This window comes from Gallus gallus, chromosome 2 (assembly GCF_016699485.2).
Source record: "Gallus gallus isolate bGalGal1 chromosome 2, bGalGal1.mat.broiler.GRCg7b, whole genome shotgun sequence".
Lineage (NCBI taxonomy): Eukaryota > Metazoa > Chordata > Aves > Galliformes > Phasianidae > Gallus > Gallus gallus.
The window spans coordinates 61,442,706-61,461,139 of record NC_052533.1 but is presented as its reverse complement, the minus strand read 5'-3'; the positions used below and the strand labels follow the sequence as shown (position 1 = coordinate 61,461,139).

The 18,434-nt window shown below is 44.5% G+C and overlaps 1 protein-coding gene across 9 annotated transcripts in view; it reads left to right on the top strand.

Moving 5' to 3' along the window:
* The window catches only part of LOC121106455 (ataxin 1), a 206,756-nt gene that overhangs the window by 40,262 nt on the left and 148,060 nt on the right, over positions 1–18,434 (top strand). For 6 of the 9 annotated variants that reach the window (XM_015275961.4, XM_015275965.4, XM_046933599.1 and 3 more), the window contains exon 3: positions 16,908–17,041. The exons of 1 other annotated variant lie outside the window; for it this stretch is intronic. The gene's annotated coding sequence lies outside the window, so the exon portion shown is untranslated. Of the gene's footprint in view, positions 1–8,070; positions 8,360–16,907; positions 17,042–18,434 lie in introns of those variants that run through there. 2 more of the 9 variants (XM_046933601.1, XM_040689722.2) reach the window with 2 other exon arrangements.

Sequence of the window (18,434 nt, the reverse complement as noted above, 5' to 3'; positions counted from 1 at the left end):
AGCAGTTTCCCATGGGAGGTGCTGTGTTCAGCCACATGATCTGCACCCGGTGAGCTGCCCAGGGCTGGCTGGACCTCATCTTCCAAACTAAAGCTGTGTTTTGGCAGTGTGCTGTCTTTAAGTGTCAGCAGTCCCTGGAGCATCCTCAGCACTGTGTGCTCGCAAGTTGAATTTGTAAGGCCAATGTGTGCTTACAGTGTCAATAGTGACATGGTTTCTCGAGCTGGTATCACTAATAGGGAATGGGAGCTGTATTGAAGTTACAGAACAGTGTTGAAATTGGCTTTCTGAACTTCACCCCATTCCAGTATTTAATCTAACAGCATCATGTAAGATCATTTCAGCCTCACAGCACAGTCCTCCCATGCTATAGCTGCCATCTTAATGGAACATGAGTGTAAGCTATATATGATACTGTTTCTGTCCTTATCCATCACAATTCATTTGAACTCCCATCAGGCATGGCACCACAGCATAATCAACACAGTATGTATTAGCTGTATGTTCAACTGTCCTATATGTTGTCAAGAACAAATCGGCAGCCATAATCTGAGGAACAGCTTCAGCTTTGGATTCTTAGTGTCTCTATGCAGACAACCTAAAAACTCATTGGCAATGGGTAATTTTAAGTTAGTAATGTTAGATGATTTAAAAATCTTACGAACAGAAACTATTTTCCCCTTTAGTTCCCTTCCTTCCTTCATCTGGGAGGGAAATTTGAATTTTCTGTAGTGCATTGTCAACATCTCTGGATGTGGTATCAGTGGGGGAAGTCCTCACTGTACAGCTTGTTGTAACAAGTGTTGGGGTTTCTCCAGGGTTGTGCTGTGTCAGCACTGGGGACCCTTTAATGACACTTTTTCCTCCTCCTTGTAACTACATGGTTCTAAAGTCCTGCTCTTCTCCTTGAGTTGCAAGCACTGGAATCTTCCCTACTGCTAGTATGAGTGCTGACATGTGTCTTGTGTATTGTGCCAGTGAGCAAGGAAAGAAAACCGGTTAACAGGGTAGAGCTCGAACTCAGCTGTATGTGACGTCTTTTCAGAGTGCAAGTCGCTTAACATAATTCCCAGATTGAAAGAAAAGCATTGTGAGCAACAGTTCCTGCTGTATGTTTTTATGACCAGTGCAATGATGGTATTCCTCAGAAGTTTGATGGACAGAAATTGTGAATCAGTCCGGTATGTATTATGTAAGCATTATTTCAGATGGATTTCTGAATCAACAACTTGTGTAGTCCTTAAAAATATGAAAGTGAAAGTGGTATTTGCACAAAGAATGAAAATGTGATCGAGAACCCTTCCATTTTTATTTAAGCACAGATGGTGTGGTGATGAGCATGGGAAGGACCCGAATCAGTCAGAATTATACAAATGTTAAGTTTGCAATGCGCTCTCTCCCTCTCATGTAGCCTCTTGCTTCCTTCCAGGCTTTTTTCCTTTTCACTGTGGATTTTTTCTTCCTCAGCATTTTGCTTATATTGTCAATATTGCAATGTTTGTTCGGCTCCGACCTGGAAAGGTATTCGATTTTGCAGCTGACATTTATTTACAGGGTCACCTTTTAGTCTCCGTGTTATGTTGCCATTCCTATGAACCATCTATCACAAGCAATATAACCTGCTAGCTAAAAGGTCTCAGATAAGACCGTTCCTTTCACTGAGCCCCCAGTAAAAGGCAGATGGAGGGTGGGAGCTTATATCAGTTTGCCGAGATGTAAGAAACCTTTGAGACCACATCTGGTTGAAGTTTTTCTAGTATGGTATTGTACTTCTGGTACAAAGTGTGTGGCTTCACTGGTTTGGGTGGTTTTGAATCTCCTAAGAAGTTTTTACTGCAGTTTTTCTCTGTTGCAACGATCTCCTTTGTATATTGCCAGCAGTTGTTCCTTTAGTACTAGGAGCAGAGGGTACTGCGTCTTTGAATGTTTTGACACTCATTGCTTTAGTTCTTGAGTCACGTCTTATGTAAGTCTCTTGAGTAGGTTTCAGGTTGCTATTTAGAGGTGATGATATGCTTCTCGTGTAGATACCATGGAGGCAAGGAGCTCTAGGCATTGATTGTCTCGCTCTCTTTGTCCTCATTATGTTTTCTCATGATTTTCAATGCTCTTTTATTTGTATGAACAGTCATGAAAGGCAAAGGGTGAGAAGTGGATTCTTGGAAGATGTGTGCCCTTAATTGCAAATAGTTATATCCATATGTACAATTTTGCTGGTTACCTAAGCAAGTAAAGGAGAAGAAGTCACTGGGTATTAGCCCATTCCTGTTGAGGTGCTCAACTGTGAATGCAGGAATGTAAGCCCAGGTGTTCAGGTTTGAACGCTTTATGTAACATCAAAAGAAGGAAGTGGAAAGAGGAAGAGAAAGAGGGAGGCAAGGAACGAGTAATACGTGGCTTGTGGGGAAGCCTCAGATATTCAGAAACTGTTACTCGAGGCCTGAACTTTTTCAGCTTTTTTGAATATCGACTTCCTGCGCTATTCTCTAAGACTTTTTTATCGTAACCTTTAGGCTTCCCTTTCTTTACTTTTCCTTGTAATTCTCTAAGCTGAAAATTTAAGGGGAGAGTAAGAGGGCGTGAGCGCTGCTTACGTTCTCACATTATCAGGAACCATGAGGGGTAGATAAAAGATCAGATGTGTGAGTAGAACCGAAGAAAAAGTTCAGAACTTGGAACCACTCCACACGATGGGAGATGCTGTGAAGTTCTGTGCTTTGTTTCTATAAGATGGTCAGAAGGTTATTTTCTTTTTGCTTTAGAAAGAAAGCTGACCCTGGGCCTACTTGAAATCTTGCAGGATTTGCTAAAAATCATGGGAATTGGTAACAGAAGTCCAGGGTGTCTACAGTGGATAACTCTAGATGACTGTTCTGGCTGTCTTCATACTTCTAAACGTTATTAGCGTGCTTGTTATTAGGGCTGTAAGATGTCTTCGGAGTCTCCATAAGGTTTCTTGAAATTGTCTGCGGAAAAAAGATACAGGATCATGTTCTTTGTGAAAAGTTTTTGCAGCTTACGCAGCATTCTCTCTACAGTCATCAGAAGCACCAAAAGGTCCCATTGTGAGCATTTTACTTTGTTCAGTCGGTATCTTGCCGAAGAGGAGCATGAACTTGAAACTTATCGTGAGTTTCTCTTGGTATTTTAGGCTTGTTGTGTACGTGTACAATACTTGTTTGACTTGCAAGTAAAACACCGTATATGGTTCTGGGAGTGGGTAGTTTCAGGGTTGTAAGGGTACGTTACAGTGTCATGTAGAGTTCGTACATTACAGTGTACTTTCACGCGTAGTCTCATACTGTTGACTGTGGTGGGGGCATTGCTCTCTGGTACTAGCAGAACTTCCAGGTTTTTTTGCTAGTAGTAGTGATCTGTGCTTGCCTCACCAAAAGTCTGCTGAGTGGGTGTTTCAGGGATGAGATTTAGTGCTTACTTTCGCAAGTTCTGCAAACAATATCTGACTTAATAATTTTGCTTTCTTCTTGTAATTGCATGTTCTTTCTTTTCGGTAATGCCTTCAGAACTTCTCAGTTCATTATCAACTCTCAGAACATGATTTAAGGAATAATGCGTATCCTGACTGGTCATAACGAAGCTGAAATTCCATCTTGGGCTTGTGGTGTCATCACGGAACCGGGATGGAATTACGGCTTTAATTTATGTACTATGGGGGATACATTATTTATTACTGTGCATTAGAAAATGATTAATCTCTGCTTGTGTTGCAAGACTATCCTACTGCTAAAAGTCCCCAGGAAGTGCTGAGACATTGTAGAACTTCTTGTGCAGATTACAGCTTCGTGAAGCTGCCAGAAAGGCCACTGCGTTATTCAAAAACTGCTAGAGGTGATGAAAATCCACACAGCCACTACAGGGTTTTCCCTAACCGGCAGAATTCCTACAAGGCTCTAACTAGCTAAACCTGAGCATTTCCCTACCCTTAGTTCCTTTTAAGTGTTTCGTTTCACCTAAAGCCCTGATCAGATCAAACAGGGTGAGGAGCGCTGTGTTTTGAAGAGCCCGATTCAACAGAGCGCTTTAACCGTAGTCAAGTTCCACTGAAGACAACGGAAATTAATCATGTGCTTAATTGGTTTGATGAATCAGTTCTTTAATTTCTACTTCTTTGCTTGTTCACAAAACCTCTTTCTTAACCCTTCGCTTCCCAGAATTGTGCATGTATGAATCCGTGAGTATGGGGAAGCAACAGGGGAGCGGTGTGAACTGTTAGCAAATTGCAGTGAAATTAACTGATCCATCTGGTTTTCATTCCAGCAGACACTTTGTTTTCGTTTTATGCTCTGATAACCTTTGATTTTTGTGAGGTTTTCTAGTAGTGGTAGAGTCAGTGATGAGGTTCTGATAGGTAGTGCCATGTGACCAGTTGTGGCGTCCACAAGTGTGGCTGTGCTGACATGGAGTCACCATGTTCCTTTGTGGCCAGTTCTTAGTGGGGTCCAGCCTTTCTGCTGGAACAGGGGATTTGTCACCTTGCCTTTTGCAGCCTGCAGACATGAGTTGGTGTGGAGACCTCATAGCAGCGACTGCACCAAGCGGCTGTTACCATGTAACAGAACTGATCCTTGCCACCTTAGCGTTTGAGACTTGGGAATGGGGGCTGCAGTAATGCATTTGCAACTGCTGTGACCTGGCTTGGAAGAAAGAAGGAGAAAAGCCTCAAACCCTGAGGATTTGTAGAAGTTTTTTAATTAAAAAGTCGTAGCAAAATGTCTTCAAAGTGCTCAGCTGGATCTGAAGAAAAGAACTAGATATTTGTAAAAGATCAAACAGATACAAATACCTTAAGAGAAGAAGTCACCAATGTGAATTAAATGAATGCTTTATACTAGTACAAAAGTATTATAAAAAATTAAGTACTCCCACTTTCAATGGCAGCATTTTTATCTGAGGCTCTGGTGACATGCATAAACCACTCAAGTTTCAGTCTTGTGGGTTATGTTGTCACCAGAAGCTCTGAGTAATAATACAAGAAAGTCTCACAAATGACAGTTAGATATAGAATGACTCTAAATCAGGTTTTTTTTTGTTGTTTTATTATTTCATATGTTTAAGCAAAAAAAAAAAAATAAATAAATAAAAAAGAAAGAGAAACTCTCAGTGCCTACTGACTAACTGAGCCTAATGGAGAGTGTTGTCCTCTGCCTCGTTTTGGTGGCCGTGTTGTAAATCACAGATGTGGAATCTAAAACCCAGCAACGAAGTTGATGATCCTCCGGGTGCGAGCATCCTGTAGCTGGCGTACAGAAAGGCAGCTCTCCCGCATGCAGAATTGAAGTCATTGTCATCTTACGGGGAGTACCACGGGAATCAGAACGAGAGGCATCCAGCCCTCTTCAGCGCGAGAGCTGGAGAGACGGCTGCAGTTTCTAGGCAGAGTTTCAGCCCGCTGGAGCTGTATAAATAGATCACTGGTGCCATGCAGATCTGCGCGGGACCAATCGCCGCTCCCTCCCACATCACGAGGAGAAGCAGAAGAGCGGGGCTCTGCGGCTGCCTCTGCTGTGGCGCTGGCACCGGGCGGCGGGGGCTCCTGAGGGCAGGAAGGCTCACCCAGGTGGTGCTCTCCCCTCTGACGGAGGCTGGCACTGGGCTTCCGCAGGTGTAAGCTGCTGCTTTAAAGCCTCCTTTAGATCTTAAATTGGCCGTGGCATTTGCGCTGGCTTTCTGAATGGGTCGCAGCCCTGGGAATCCAGTAGCATGTGAATCGAGATAGCGTGTCACAACTGCAGAGAGCAAGCCGGATGTTAACCATTGAGGGAATTATTTCATTGTGTTGTGACAGATATAGGAGACTGGAAAGCCTTCCTAAGCCCCGCAGTTTTACACTTACACATGCATTTCTTTTGCGCCAGCTACGAGTATTGCTGTCAGTGTTGCGCAGGGAGGGGCTTTTGAATTGGCTGATAGAGATGAGGATGAACGTACACGTTAAGGGTTGGTTTCTCAAGGTCCTTAAGCTCGCCGTGTCTCCTGCTGGTGGTGTTTTAATTGTGGTGAGCTGTCACAGTCCCGGAGCTGCCCCTGGAGGCCGGGAGTGACCCTGGGTGTGCGTTTCTGCGCAGAGAGGGAGGGCTGAATTGTCTGCATTTGTCTCTGTGAGGAGCGCCGTGTTAAAGGCAAGCTGGAGGAGAGAAAGAGAATGGGAGGAGGTTTTAAGATAGGATTAGGGCTCCATACCTTACGGACATTGTGCCCGACTGTGGAAGATCAGTCTTAAGGTAGCACTGTTAGACTTGCCAGCCACTCTGCAAGCGCTGCCCTCTTTGTGTGCCTGCAGAGGTAACCCAGAGAGACGCAGCTCCATTCACCCCGGGCACAAGCTTCAACTGTTTTACACCCCAGTTTTCTTTGTGGGTGGGTAGCAGTTGGGTAAGCTGGTTGTTCCGTGCTGGCGCTTGGGGCTGGGTTGTGCTCGGTGTGCTGCGGGAGCTCCCGAAGTTGTGTAATTGCAAGTTTACTGTCATGCAGCAGACGACTGATGGCATAATTTGTATTTTCAAAATACATAAGCAGCTCAGCCTAATCAGGTGGTGTGGTAAATACTTCCAGGAGATAAAAACAAGGTATTAAGGCAGGAAACGGAGTTACAAACTTCCTTTAATGAGCTGCATATTGTTTGATCATGTTTTTTTTCATATACATGAGCTTCTGCGTGCCAAATTCTAGTAATAATTGGCAGCTACTTCACAGTCCTAGAGAAACGATATCATAAATACTGGAAACATGCAAAATGAATAGACGTGTCAGTTTGCCTTTCAGACTAACGTGACTAACAGGCGGTGAGCACTGACAGTAGAAGGCCCGTTTGTTGTTTGCCTCGCTCCCTGCAGCACAGAGGGAAGGACAGCTGGAGAAGCAGGGAGGACGGCTCAGCTCCCCGGGCAGTTAGCTGTGTTACCGCTGCCCAGCTTGGGTTACGCTGCTGGCTGTGCCGATGTTTAGCTTACAAATGGGAGCAGCCCCGCTCACTTCTTGAAGTCCTGAACGTTAAGCACATAAATGGGTACGTTTGGGGTTTGAAAGAGCCTCGTCGGCTTATTCTGGAGAGTTTCCAGCGAAACTTTATGATGCAGGAAAACCCCCAAATTACTAGTCTTTTACCACTTCCAGCGGGTGGCTTGTGATGCTGATGGGATAGAAAGTGGAGGGAGTCCATGTCCATTTGTTCATAGATGCCAGTAACCCTCAGCGTTGGAAAAAAATCACAGTAGCCCATGTTTTTGCTTGCAGATCAGCTGCCATTATTTTTCAAAGACAAAGATTTTAAATATCAAATACTAACTTGAGGAGGCTTTGAGGAAAGCACTTCTGAAAAAAAATACTCAAACGGCAGTGAAGGATTTTTGGTTTCCATTTAGCTTTTTTCTGTACTACAAATGTGCCAATACTTGAGCTCGTGGGGATTTGGCCATGTGGGAGAAAGGAGAACAGATCACTCTCTCACAGTGTTCTACTGAAAATCAGTTTGTTTCTCATGATAATGAAAATACCCCGGTAACAGTTGCAAAAAGGCCCAGGAAAGCAGTAAGTTCATGGGTGGATGAAATCTTTTTACAGGATTTGGATGTCTCTCTGCACGTTTTTGGGCTGAATGATGTTCCCTTCTATGCACAAGAAGGGTGATTCCTGCTTCTGAAGGGATTCTAAGCTGAAATTGTATGTTCTGTATCATATTGGATTAGCTTAAGCCTAAAGGCATTTAATGGTCCTGGCTGATATTTAAATCTCTTAGTTTGTGCTTAAAGACGTATGTTGGTTAATCTGAAGTATATTTTACTTTTAAATGTATACCTGGTTGTTGAAGCATGTGCATTTTAGCATCAAACATGAATCTGGAGACCAGCACGATTTTGGGGGTTTGTAACTTTCTAGAAACTGCTGTGCTTCTTTTAAAGTGATTATAAAGTGATCGTTAGCTTTATTTAGTTGCATTCCAGTTGCTGAAAGCTGGATGTTGTCTTTCCCATCCCTCTGAAGGAAGGCTGTGCAGTTGGTTTCCTTGCAAACCTCGGTGATTCTGCAGAGGCTGGCTGCTGGGTTACTTTCATTTTGTGCAGGACGTTGGCCGCGGGAGGGTTACGTGGTGCTGCAGTCACTGGTGGTGGGCACCGAAATGAAACGCTGGGTGTGAGATCGAGGATCGTGGAGAGGAGAGTATGCTGTTAAAATGTGCACTGGTTGGTGCTGAAAAATGAAACTGTGTTGAGTGAGTGCTAGCTTCGGGATGACAGAAGTCCGCGGGTTGGAAGCAGTTTTGTCCTCAGCCTGAATAAATCCTGAAGAGAGCAGACTGCACATCGGCCCATATCACTACATACTATCACTGCGTGTAGAGGTACAGTATCCAAAATAAGTTGGAAGTTTGTTCTTTTTGTCTCTGTTTACAAACTGTGCTCGCTAAGTGCATAGCAATATGCAGCATTCTGAATTTTCCACAGACTGAGCTTTGTAACTGATGTTGTCATTATCTGTCTTATATCATGAATCACATTAAAGAAAAAGTACGTTGTTTCGGTCCTCCAGGGGGAAAAACCCTTTCTCTTCCTCACCTCCCTCTAAAAACCCCAGACACCTACTTGTCCTGTGTCATCTGAAGCAGATCTGACTCTACTATCTGTACCTAAATCTACAGATACACTTTTCCTGTCTTGCATAGGAACAAAATGTTGTCCCACTTTCTGTAGTTGCAATTGAGTAGTATCACAACCAAGTTGCATTAGTAAACCGAATGTGTTAAATGGAACAGAGGAAAGATTACAATTTAATTCCCCAGAAAACATAACTAATATTATTCATAAGCAGAATGCAATTCATAGTGAGTAAAAGTAAAGCTGTGTTTCACAGCAGCACAAGTAAAATAAATCTCCCTGGGCAAGGCTCTGCTTGGATTTGGTACTAATTAATCTTGCAGAATTAGCACTGCAGCTCTGAATTTTCACATCAGATCTGGTTGTTTACCTTTCTTGCCAGTCCAACATCATTTTTCAAGGGCCAGGACCGATATTTTAGCTTGTTTTCTTTCCGGAGCTTGCTATCTTTCTCTTAGTCTCCTGTAATAGCATTGGAATCCGCTGGCCGGTTTCAGCTAAATTTAACAGAAAGGTTGAGATCACAAAGACCTTAAATTCCTAGCAGTTTTATGAAGCAGGCGGTCGGATGTAGGGTGGCGACAAGCTGGTGACCTTTCTGAAGGAAAGGCTTGTCTGTGCTGTTGCAGATGGGAGAGGGCACCAGGGTGTGAGCAGTTGTGGGGCTCCCAGGGCCGGGCCAGCTTTGCTCAGAGCATGCCCCTTACCGTGCCAGAGGCAAAACCTCATAGACCAGCTGTCCTGACCTCCACCACTTACGGGACTAGCTGGTCTTTTAAGGGTCCTATCTCCTTTTGTGTTTCCTGTACTTGCTTAATAAATGTAGTATTTTTAGGTTTCCAGCTTTCCTCTAAGCCAACAGCTCTCTCTCTCATTTCCCATGTCCTACAGGTAGCAATTGAAGCCAGAGGTGGCAGACAGACTGACATGACAAGGGCTGGGTGGGAGAACTGGTGTTGGAACCACTCTTGTTCCACCCACAGTGTCCCTAATGAATGAGATTTAAACACTGAGGTCGGTTATTAAAGGTCCAAAACCTTCTCAGGTGGCTCATGTAATTGCAAGATGAGAGGTTAAGTGCAAAGCTACACTCTTAAAAATCAGTCTCACTAGAAACTATGTGTCTTGCTCATAGAAACAATTATCTTTGGAGGAAACACATGCAAATCGACTGCTTTTAAGAAAAGGGATAAACAGCATGTTAGCTGTGGTGACAGGGCCCAGCTTCCCCTGCTGACTTTGCCCTTTTCATTCATGAAAACGGACAGTAGTTGTGAAGTGAGATTGTGGATTTTACACAGACTTCCTCCTCATTTTGGCTTCCGGCTTGCAGTGAGCTCAGAGCTGTCTCATGCATGGAGGGTCAGCGTGAGGCACGAGAGGGAGAGGGGAAGCTCTCGAGAAATATTGGGGTACAAGGAAAGGGTTTCACTTGGCCTTGGCCAGGTCCTCAGAAGAGTGCTCAGGGTCATTCCTGGTCTTGAATTTGTTATCAAGTCCAGAAATGCTTAACAAAAGTTGAGCAGATGGAGCAACCAGCTTTAGTTTGTTTCCTGCACTGGGAGTGCAAGGCAGTTTCCATCACTTCCAGTGAAACATTTGTGTTCTGTGCTCTTCTTGCTTGCAAGGGGAAAAACAGGCTGTGAGGAAAAGATGCTTTGTCCTTTCTTGGTTACGTTCACAAGTGTCGTGGATTGGGTAGATGGGTGGCTTCTGGACAACGGCCTGTGAGCCTCCAAGTGGCCTGCAAACCTCTGTGAGCTCAGCAGGTAGTTCCTAATAGTTGGAAGAGGCAACTGAGGAAGTTAGGCATCATGTCACAGGATTCTTAGCCTTCCGTGTGCTGCAAAAAAGTGGCTTGAGCATCTTAATACTAAAATTAATTATGAGACACTGAAAGATTTGGGAAAGTCCAAGATTTTTAGTGATGTAGGAAAAAAAAAAAAGAAGACCCATCCTGAGAAAAATGTGTCAGAGCGTATTTGTCTTAAGCTGGGATGTCAACACAATCATCCTAAAAAGCCGTTACTGCCTGAAATTTCCTACTGGCTGTTTTTGCAACTACTGCCTAAAACTTGCTATGTTTTCATGGAGTTTTGTGGGAGAAAGGTAATGTTTTGTGTTTGTTTGGTTTTTTTTTTTTAAATTCAGTTTGGTTTATATTTTCCTTTCTATAGCCGTTCTTTACTGTTTAGTTGCAAGAAGGTAAGAGAAATACTTTAAGGAGTAATAGAATTAATTTTAAAGCGACAGAAATTGTTAGTTGTTGCAACAGAAGCTACTTTGTTCTCTTTTCTCCCTCCATTGTTTGCTTCAAGATTGCTGTCACCATTAGGCTGTTGTAATATTAAATTAGAATATAATATTATGTTCTTATTTTTTATGGTGGCATTAAGATGAATGACAGCAAAATACTTTGTTTTTATGGTTATAACAGCATCAGTAAGTCATGTAGGCCAGCTGGGGAGGATCTGTGTGGTGCCAAACTTGTTGCTGGGATCCTGAGGACTACATCAGGCACGTTTCAGGGTTTCTTTTCCTTCTGAGCAGTAAGGTCCCACCATGCCCGTTAGTTGTGCTCCAGGACAACTTGGTGCTTCTAGTTCAGTTCCTCTTGGGAGGCATTCCGTTCATGTGCTCCAGGATCACCCCACAACACAACTTCAAAAGCCATAGCCCTGATCAGAACAAATGCAGAAATGGAGACACGTCCCACGGGGACCCTATGAAGTAAAGGGATGGAAAGAAAGGTGTATTTCAGCTGTCTGATCTCTTAGCCGTGCCAGTTAATAAAACACATTTCAAACTTTTTCTTTCTTGATGTTCTTCCCTTTTCTTTGCATTTAGTACTGAAAGGGGAAGGTTGATGCGAGTAGGCCTCAGAGAAGGAAGGCTGTTTTGAGAAGTTAGAAAGAAGAAATCTTCTACCAAAAGAGGGATCATATCTTCTTTTAGGAGCTTAACAACTGCCAAGTGCATGTTAGATGCTTAACAAATCATGACCCATCTCTAACAGGGCACTCACATTTGTGCATGACTTGCTGACATTAGCATGTGCCACTGGGGACAGCGCTCACATCCTTAAACAAAAGAGGGTGCTCAGATACTGCAGTGAACTGAGGTTATCAGCCGCTGTAGGATGCTGGCTAGGCATCCTTTAATAAAGTGATGTGTAGACTCCTTTTGGTGTGTGTCCTGAGGCAGGGAAGGAACATATGGTATGGTGAGACGTAATGTCATTATTGCTAGCATGACTTTGAGAAATGTATGATGTTACCTTGGACAGTAGGTGTGAGAGCCAGTCTGGCAGATGTGACAGTCCTGCTTTCTGAATTTGACAGTTGGCAGCCCAAAGAGCCTACTACCAAACCCGTTATTTGTCAAAGTGCTTGTGTTACGATTTGTGCTGAGGAAAAGGAAGTAGAAGTAGAGATGACAGAGGCAGTAGCACAATGTTTTAAGAAGAAAAAAAATTACGTCTGGACAAGTAGGCTTGTACAAAAGCTTCATCTATTTCAGTGTCCTGTCTCCCCTTCTTTAAAAGGGTAGATTTGGCTGCAGTAGCCAACCTGGTTTTGTAGCCAACCAACTCTCTTGACCCAGGCAGAGGACAACATTTGTTCTCTGTGTGGAAGGCGTTATTTGCTGGCCAGGCTGCTCCCATGGTCTTGCCGATCTCATTGTAAGACCACTGTTTGTTAACTGCAGTAGTGCTAAGCTGGTTGTGGCTTAGTTATATTTCTGTTCTAAAAAAAGCTTGTGGTCAGACCTGAAAAGTTTCCTGCAACAAAGGTCGCCAGAGGTTTCTCCTGACGTGTCCTGTTTCTCCGTGGTGCTGGAGATACTTAAATATATAAGGAATATAGATTACGCAATCTCTGGTATGTACCATCAAATTAATACATCTCAGAATTCAGTGTTGTATAGCTAGAAGGTGGGTGAGCCTGAGCAAGTAAGGCAGAAGATAAAAGGAAAAGTACCAGGCTCATCTGTCCCAAAAAGCATAAAATTTCTTCTTTTTTCTAAGAGCCCTTGAATCTGAGGAGCTCGGAATGTATCTGAACACTGCAAATCATCGTGTCACACTTGATTTTCTTAAGACCTCTTTCAAGGCCATACACAGCATTTAGCAGAGTTAGTAATTTACTGCTTTTCAGGGGCAGAGCACAAGTTCTACAAAAGATGTTACCTGTGACAGACTGTGAGGATGTGAACACATGGCATTCAGGTGTTTGTGTGCTGGCACTCTTGGCTTTCAATAGAAAGGAGCACGGGAGGTTTGCATCCAGATGAATGTGGGTGGCTGTACGTCAAGTCCACATGCAGCAGGATGAGCCTCAGATGCGTGGCACAGTACATCACTCTTGAGACATTGGTGCTGTGCTCTGATTTTGGGATAATGAAGCATATACAAGGGAGCCCAGGAGGGCCCGTGGTCTGTGCCTTGGGAAGCTGAGGTGATTACGACTTGGAAAGACCTAACAATCTTCTGGGTTAGGGGGAGAGCATCTCTCCGCATCACTTTTTAGTGATAAGCAGGATGCATTGAGGCGCAGGCGCAGTAAGTGAGGGCTGGTAGCCCTTGCTCCAAAAATCAGGTAATAAAATCACTCTGAGCTGCTAAGAGGGGAGTTCATGGTTTTCATGCTGTAGACAGACTCCTTGGCAGAGGCAAGGGAGGGCTGCACACCCTTTTCCGCAAGACTTGGGGACAAGTATTCCTATTGCTGAGATGAGTAGTATGCAAGGAGCCTGGTGCTGCCATTTCTCCATCCTTTGTAGCGAGCCATCAGACAAGATTTAGCCTGCCCCAAATCCCAAAATGTGGGCAGGAGGGCCATCTTCTCCCCATCCACAGGAAGCATAAGCTGAGTCTTTCTCTATAGTTTGTCCTCGGGTTTATTTTCTTTCTTTACTTGATTCTTTGTTTCCACTGCCATGATTTTTCATCAGTTTTGATCATAGTCAAGCCATGCTAAAATAATTAATGTGCCAGTTGACTGGAACGGATAATCAGTTCAGTGCATGCAACTGATGCAGCTCTTTGAGAGAGACACAATTGCTGCAGGGAAAGAAAGGTCCCACAGGTGGCATTTCATCAGCCTGCAGCTCTGGGAAGGTTTTCTAAAGTCCCTGGCTGCCAAAGCAAAGAGAATTACCTGTCTCAGTTTGCATTAGAAGGCAAAATATTTCCGCCTTGCAACAGCAGAGCAGCATAGCACTCACTGCATTTCTACAGCTCTGAAGGCAAAGAAGGAGGCCTTGTGATTTTTGTCTGATGTCAGAACTTTTGAAGAAAGTAATGCATTAGGGGGAGAGGTGAGCTGCTTGATCATCGTTTAGTTTCTGGGGGTTGGGAGTACGGCATGCTGTAGGCTTGATGAGATGCTGTTGTGATGGAACCCTGACTGAATTCAGCTTCTTTACAGCTGGCAGGGTCAACACAGTGTGTATGGCTGGAGGAAAAGGATTTATGCTTCACAGTAAGTCTGCCCTTGGCTGTGCTGGGGGGCTGGAGGAACTCTGCACCACCTCATTAGTTGCAGAGTTGCTCGAAGCTGCATCCATTTCTCCAGAAGGGGGAGAGTGGAGTAGTTGGATGCTGGAGGAGCGTACCCAGTACAGAACTGTCCTTTTTCCCTGACTCAAGCCTGGGCACAGTATAGAAAAATCAAGACAGTTAGAATTAGGCTGTCAAATCTGCTCGCATAGGTTTTTGCAAAGTCCATCACGTCTGACTGTCAGTGGTGCGACTGAATCATTATGCATTAAGATTTTACTGCTGTTTTTAATACCGTAACCAGAAAAAATCCCTCCCTCGCAGTAAAACCGCTTTTCATTTGGCAAACCCTGGTTTCGTGCTTCTTTTTCTGTAAAGATCAGATGGGTAACGGGAGCTGTACAGCAAATGAATGTATGCTACTCGAGATAGTAAAATACAGGGCCACAATAGGCCTTTTCTGAGCAGCTGTAAAGCTGCTGTGTGACTACAGTGAAGCCATTCAGCCTGCCCCACGCCTGCTGGGAGCACCCAGGAGGAGGGAGTTGTATGGGTGGAAGGGCTGTCCGCAGAGCAGCTTCAGACAGGGACAGAGCGATGTCTGGCACCTCGGTTTGGCTTAGCAGGTTGTTTCTGGGGGATGTGAAGTTTCAGTTTCACGTGAGCTAGGAGGTATCTGCAGCTTTGCCCACGTTACCTCATCACCACTAATTCAACGTAGGTGTTGTGTTTCTTACAGCCCTCTGAGATGCTGTTATCTTTGTTGTAGAGATGGGGGAAACTGAGGCACAGGAAAATCGGGGTTAAGTGACCACGTGCATCTTTTCCAGCCTTGGTGGTTCTATGATTCTATGATGAGGAGCCAAGCTCTCGTACCTAAAAGGCACCGTAGAAGCTCAGGTGTCATTTACAGCTATTCCAGCCCTTCAGGAAGTGTCACATATCATTTGCCCCTAGGTCATGTGAAAAGCCTGGAGGATAGCTGGGAATCTGCCCCTCAAAAAACAGTCTGTCTCTTTAACAGAACATTATAACTGTTAGTGCAGACAGGAGGCCAGGAGGATTTTACAGTGTTTTCGGTCCTAAAATAGAGTCCCTGGCTACCTTGTTATTGAGCTGGGGAAAGACGGAGAGGCAGGAGCTCATTGGTTCAGAGGGGAGGCATGCCGTAAAAGAATCCTTTTAACACCCTTTCTTAAATTAAGAATGGTTTCTGGGTGGCATGAGTCATGGGCAGGTTGTCCTCATTTCACTTTGAACTCGCAGCCTTCTCTGGATCTGTGTCACAACTTTGGAGGGCTCTGTCCCCTCCCTGCAAATCTGTAGGCTTGGCTGCTGGGAGTGAAAGCAAGTCTCCCCAAGGGAAGCAGCCTAAGCACGGAGGAGCACAGAGGAGCAGGGTAATTTAAACGGAGCATTTGGGGATTTGTTGGTGCTGTAAGCAGCTTGCGGGAGTGGTGGAACAGGTGCAGCCCCTGGGCAGGTTGAGGGAAGCCCACCTTGGCCCTGGTTTGTGTGTTGGTCTTTGGGCTGAGTTTTGGGTTTTTGCTAAGGTGGGGGAGGGGGGGGAGGTAAAGTGTGACGCGGAAAGCTTTACTTTTAAGAGTTTCTGACCACTTTTGGGAAAGTGGTGCTTTCTGAAGTATGTACGGCTACAGAAGGCTGTGAATAACGTCTCCATTTCTTAATTAAAAGCAATGGAAAAAATGGTTCAGAGCTGTCTGTCTGTCACAGCCGAGGGAAGAAAACCTGAAGCAGTTTGGCTCAACTGCACACAAGGTCAAACTCTCTTCTTTGTCACACTGTGAAGGTCTGTTGGTTTCGGTGGGCTCAGTCACAGGTGTAGCCACGGGAACAGCTCGCCGTTCAGGCTTTCATCAGCTCAAGAATGAATGCAGAGGAATAGAGTTGTTGGTGCTAAAAATGGTGCGGAGGGAATAACCGGGATGCCTGCGCTCCAGCGGGGCTGTACAAATGCAGGAGCGTGCCGTCCGAGGGAAGGGGGGCTCTGTGCCTCCGGCTCTCAGCTGCTGGCTGCGGCACCGCAGGTAGGGCCAAGGAGAGGAGTGGGTGTGCGGGAGGGGACGAGGAAGCGCTCTGCGTAGCTCAGCAGCGCGTAGGTCGCGGTCAGACCCATTCAGACCTTTTTTGGCGATGGCGGAGAACGTCAGAATTGATTGTGTTAGAGACCTGCCAGTTTCTCTTACTCAGTGCTTTGTCGCTCCTCCTCCTCCCTTCCTTCCTCTCCTCTGCTCGGGCTGGGTTGTGTAGTGCAGGCGCTGTGCAGGTTCCCCGGCGCGTCGCTGCGTCCCCTGGCTGTTCCAAAAACGTCTCCAGTTCGGGAGCTACGCATGTTACTGCTAGTAATAACATCAGTAGTAGCACTGCAGTGATAATAAAGCCAGTCGTTGCTCTCCCCTCTAACAGTTTGATGCTTACATAATAGTTCTTTTTTTTTTTTCATGATTTGCATCTCTGGGCTTTCGTCCCTTTTCTCCTTCGTTATTTTGCGGAGCCTGCTTGCATCCCAGATCCTACTTTAAACACTTAGTAGCGTACTGCCATAGAGATCTTAAAAACGGCATCTTTTTCAGCGGTCTAAAATAGTTGCCGGTTTGTTTTGTTGTTGTAAGTGCAGCCCACAGAAGAGTGCTTCTGCTGTGGGGAGTTAGCACGCTCGCTGAAGGTAATGAAATGCACGTCGGAGAAAGGTCAGGGATTTCCCCTGAGCCACCCACCAATCGCTTGAAATGACATGCTCATTCTGAGTGTTTCTTGGTTTGTTTTCGTTTAAGATCCTGGAGCCCAGGAAAGAGTTTTAATGCAAAGCATCAGAAAAAAAAAAACCGCTGCAGCATCTCATGTGAGAGAGGGGAGAGAAGAAAGGAGACTCGCGCAGTAACATCTCAAAACACTCAAACGGTTTGAGGTGAGTGACTGGAGGGTCTTCTCATAAGTTACAGTTAGTTTGTGATTAACTTAAGCCTTTCTGCCTCTGACTGTCGTGATATCCGCATCCATGGCAATAAAAATAGCTGAGAGAGGGAAAGAACAACAGCAAAAATATGTAATGCGCTTATGTTTTTGAAAATGGGCCCCGCGAGGTCCAATCCTGCAAACAGGCAATCATTCTAACATTTGTAAGGGTTGAACCTTGTTTAAATCAATGAGGCTATTCTCCCTGAAAGTTAGGCGTGCGCCTGAGTATTTCCACGTTTGGAATCTGTGTGACATGGGAACTCTGCAGAAGAAGGCTATTGAAGAAAATACAATGCTCTGCCAGAAAAATGCATATACAGTTCTGTTACTGTTGCTGATAATGTCATGAGTAATTGGACTTTACAGCATTCTTATGTGATACTTTTGTTTTAAACACATAGTTCTCATTTTTAGGTTTAAGCACCTCGTTGGTGCTTACCAGACTTCTTGACAGAGCCTGTTAGTACTCGACCAGCTGTAATAAATATGTCTCCCTTAATTGCTTCATCAGTGTGTCTTTGAACAAGTAGAGTTAAAAGTATGAAGAAAATAATGTCCCCTTTCATAACTGGAGTTGCAATTTGCACTTGGATGTTCGACTAGCAGCAGAACTAGGAGTTCCCTGACTGAAGCTGAATTGCGTTGTCTTGAGCTATTAAATACTTTTAATGAAGACAATTAATTGTGAACTGCGATGAAGAGCCCACCTTTTCCCTCTAGTCCCTCTCTTTTTGTTTTCATTTCTCTCATTGGAAAAGAATGACCTCTGAGTCTTTTTATTTTGTCTAGTACAGAGGAAATGTTACAGTTGTAAAACTAGGCCCTGAAATGCTGCCTAAATGAAAACTGAGAAAGCTGCCTCTACCTTAAAAAAAAATAAAGATAAAAAATTATGTGTTCCTTTCTGACCCACAAGTGTGCTGAAGGAGACAAAATTACTGTAAGAAACCTGCAGAATGAAAAGAACCAACATAACATGGTAGGAGCAGGGCATATAACCTCACAACCGTACAGAATATCAAAACCCTTTGCCTGGTGGCATTTGCAGACATTTGTTGCTTACCAGGTTTCAGAAGAAAGGAGAGCATAGCTGGCCCCTGGTGATTGCTCTGTATTTGCTTTGTAGGAATAGAGCTATTAAGTTTCTTTTGAAATCAACAGACTCGCTGCAGGGAGCTAAATATTTCCTTTCTGGTTGGTGGACTAGAGCCATTCCTTGGGAAATTGCACCAGTCCTGTAGGCAGTTGTACAGACTTATCCAGAAAGTTAGAAACTTGCAAATCAGTGTGGACAAGTTCTTTTTACGTGCAGTTCTTGCATTAGGGACTGTGAACCCAAAAGG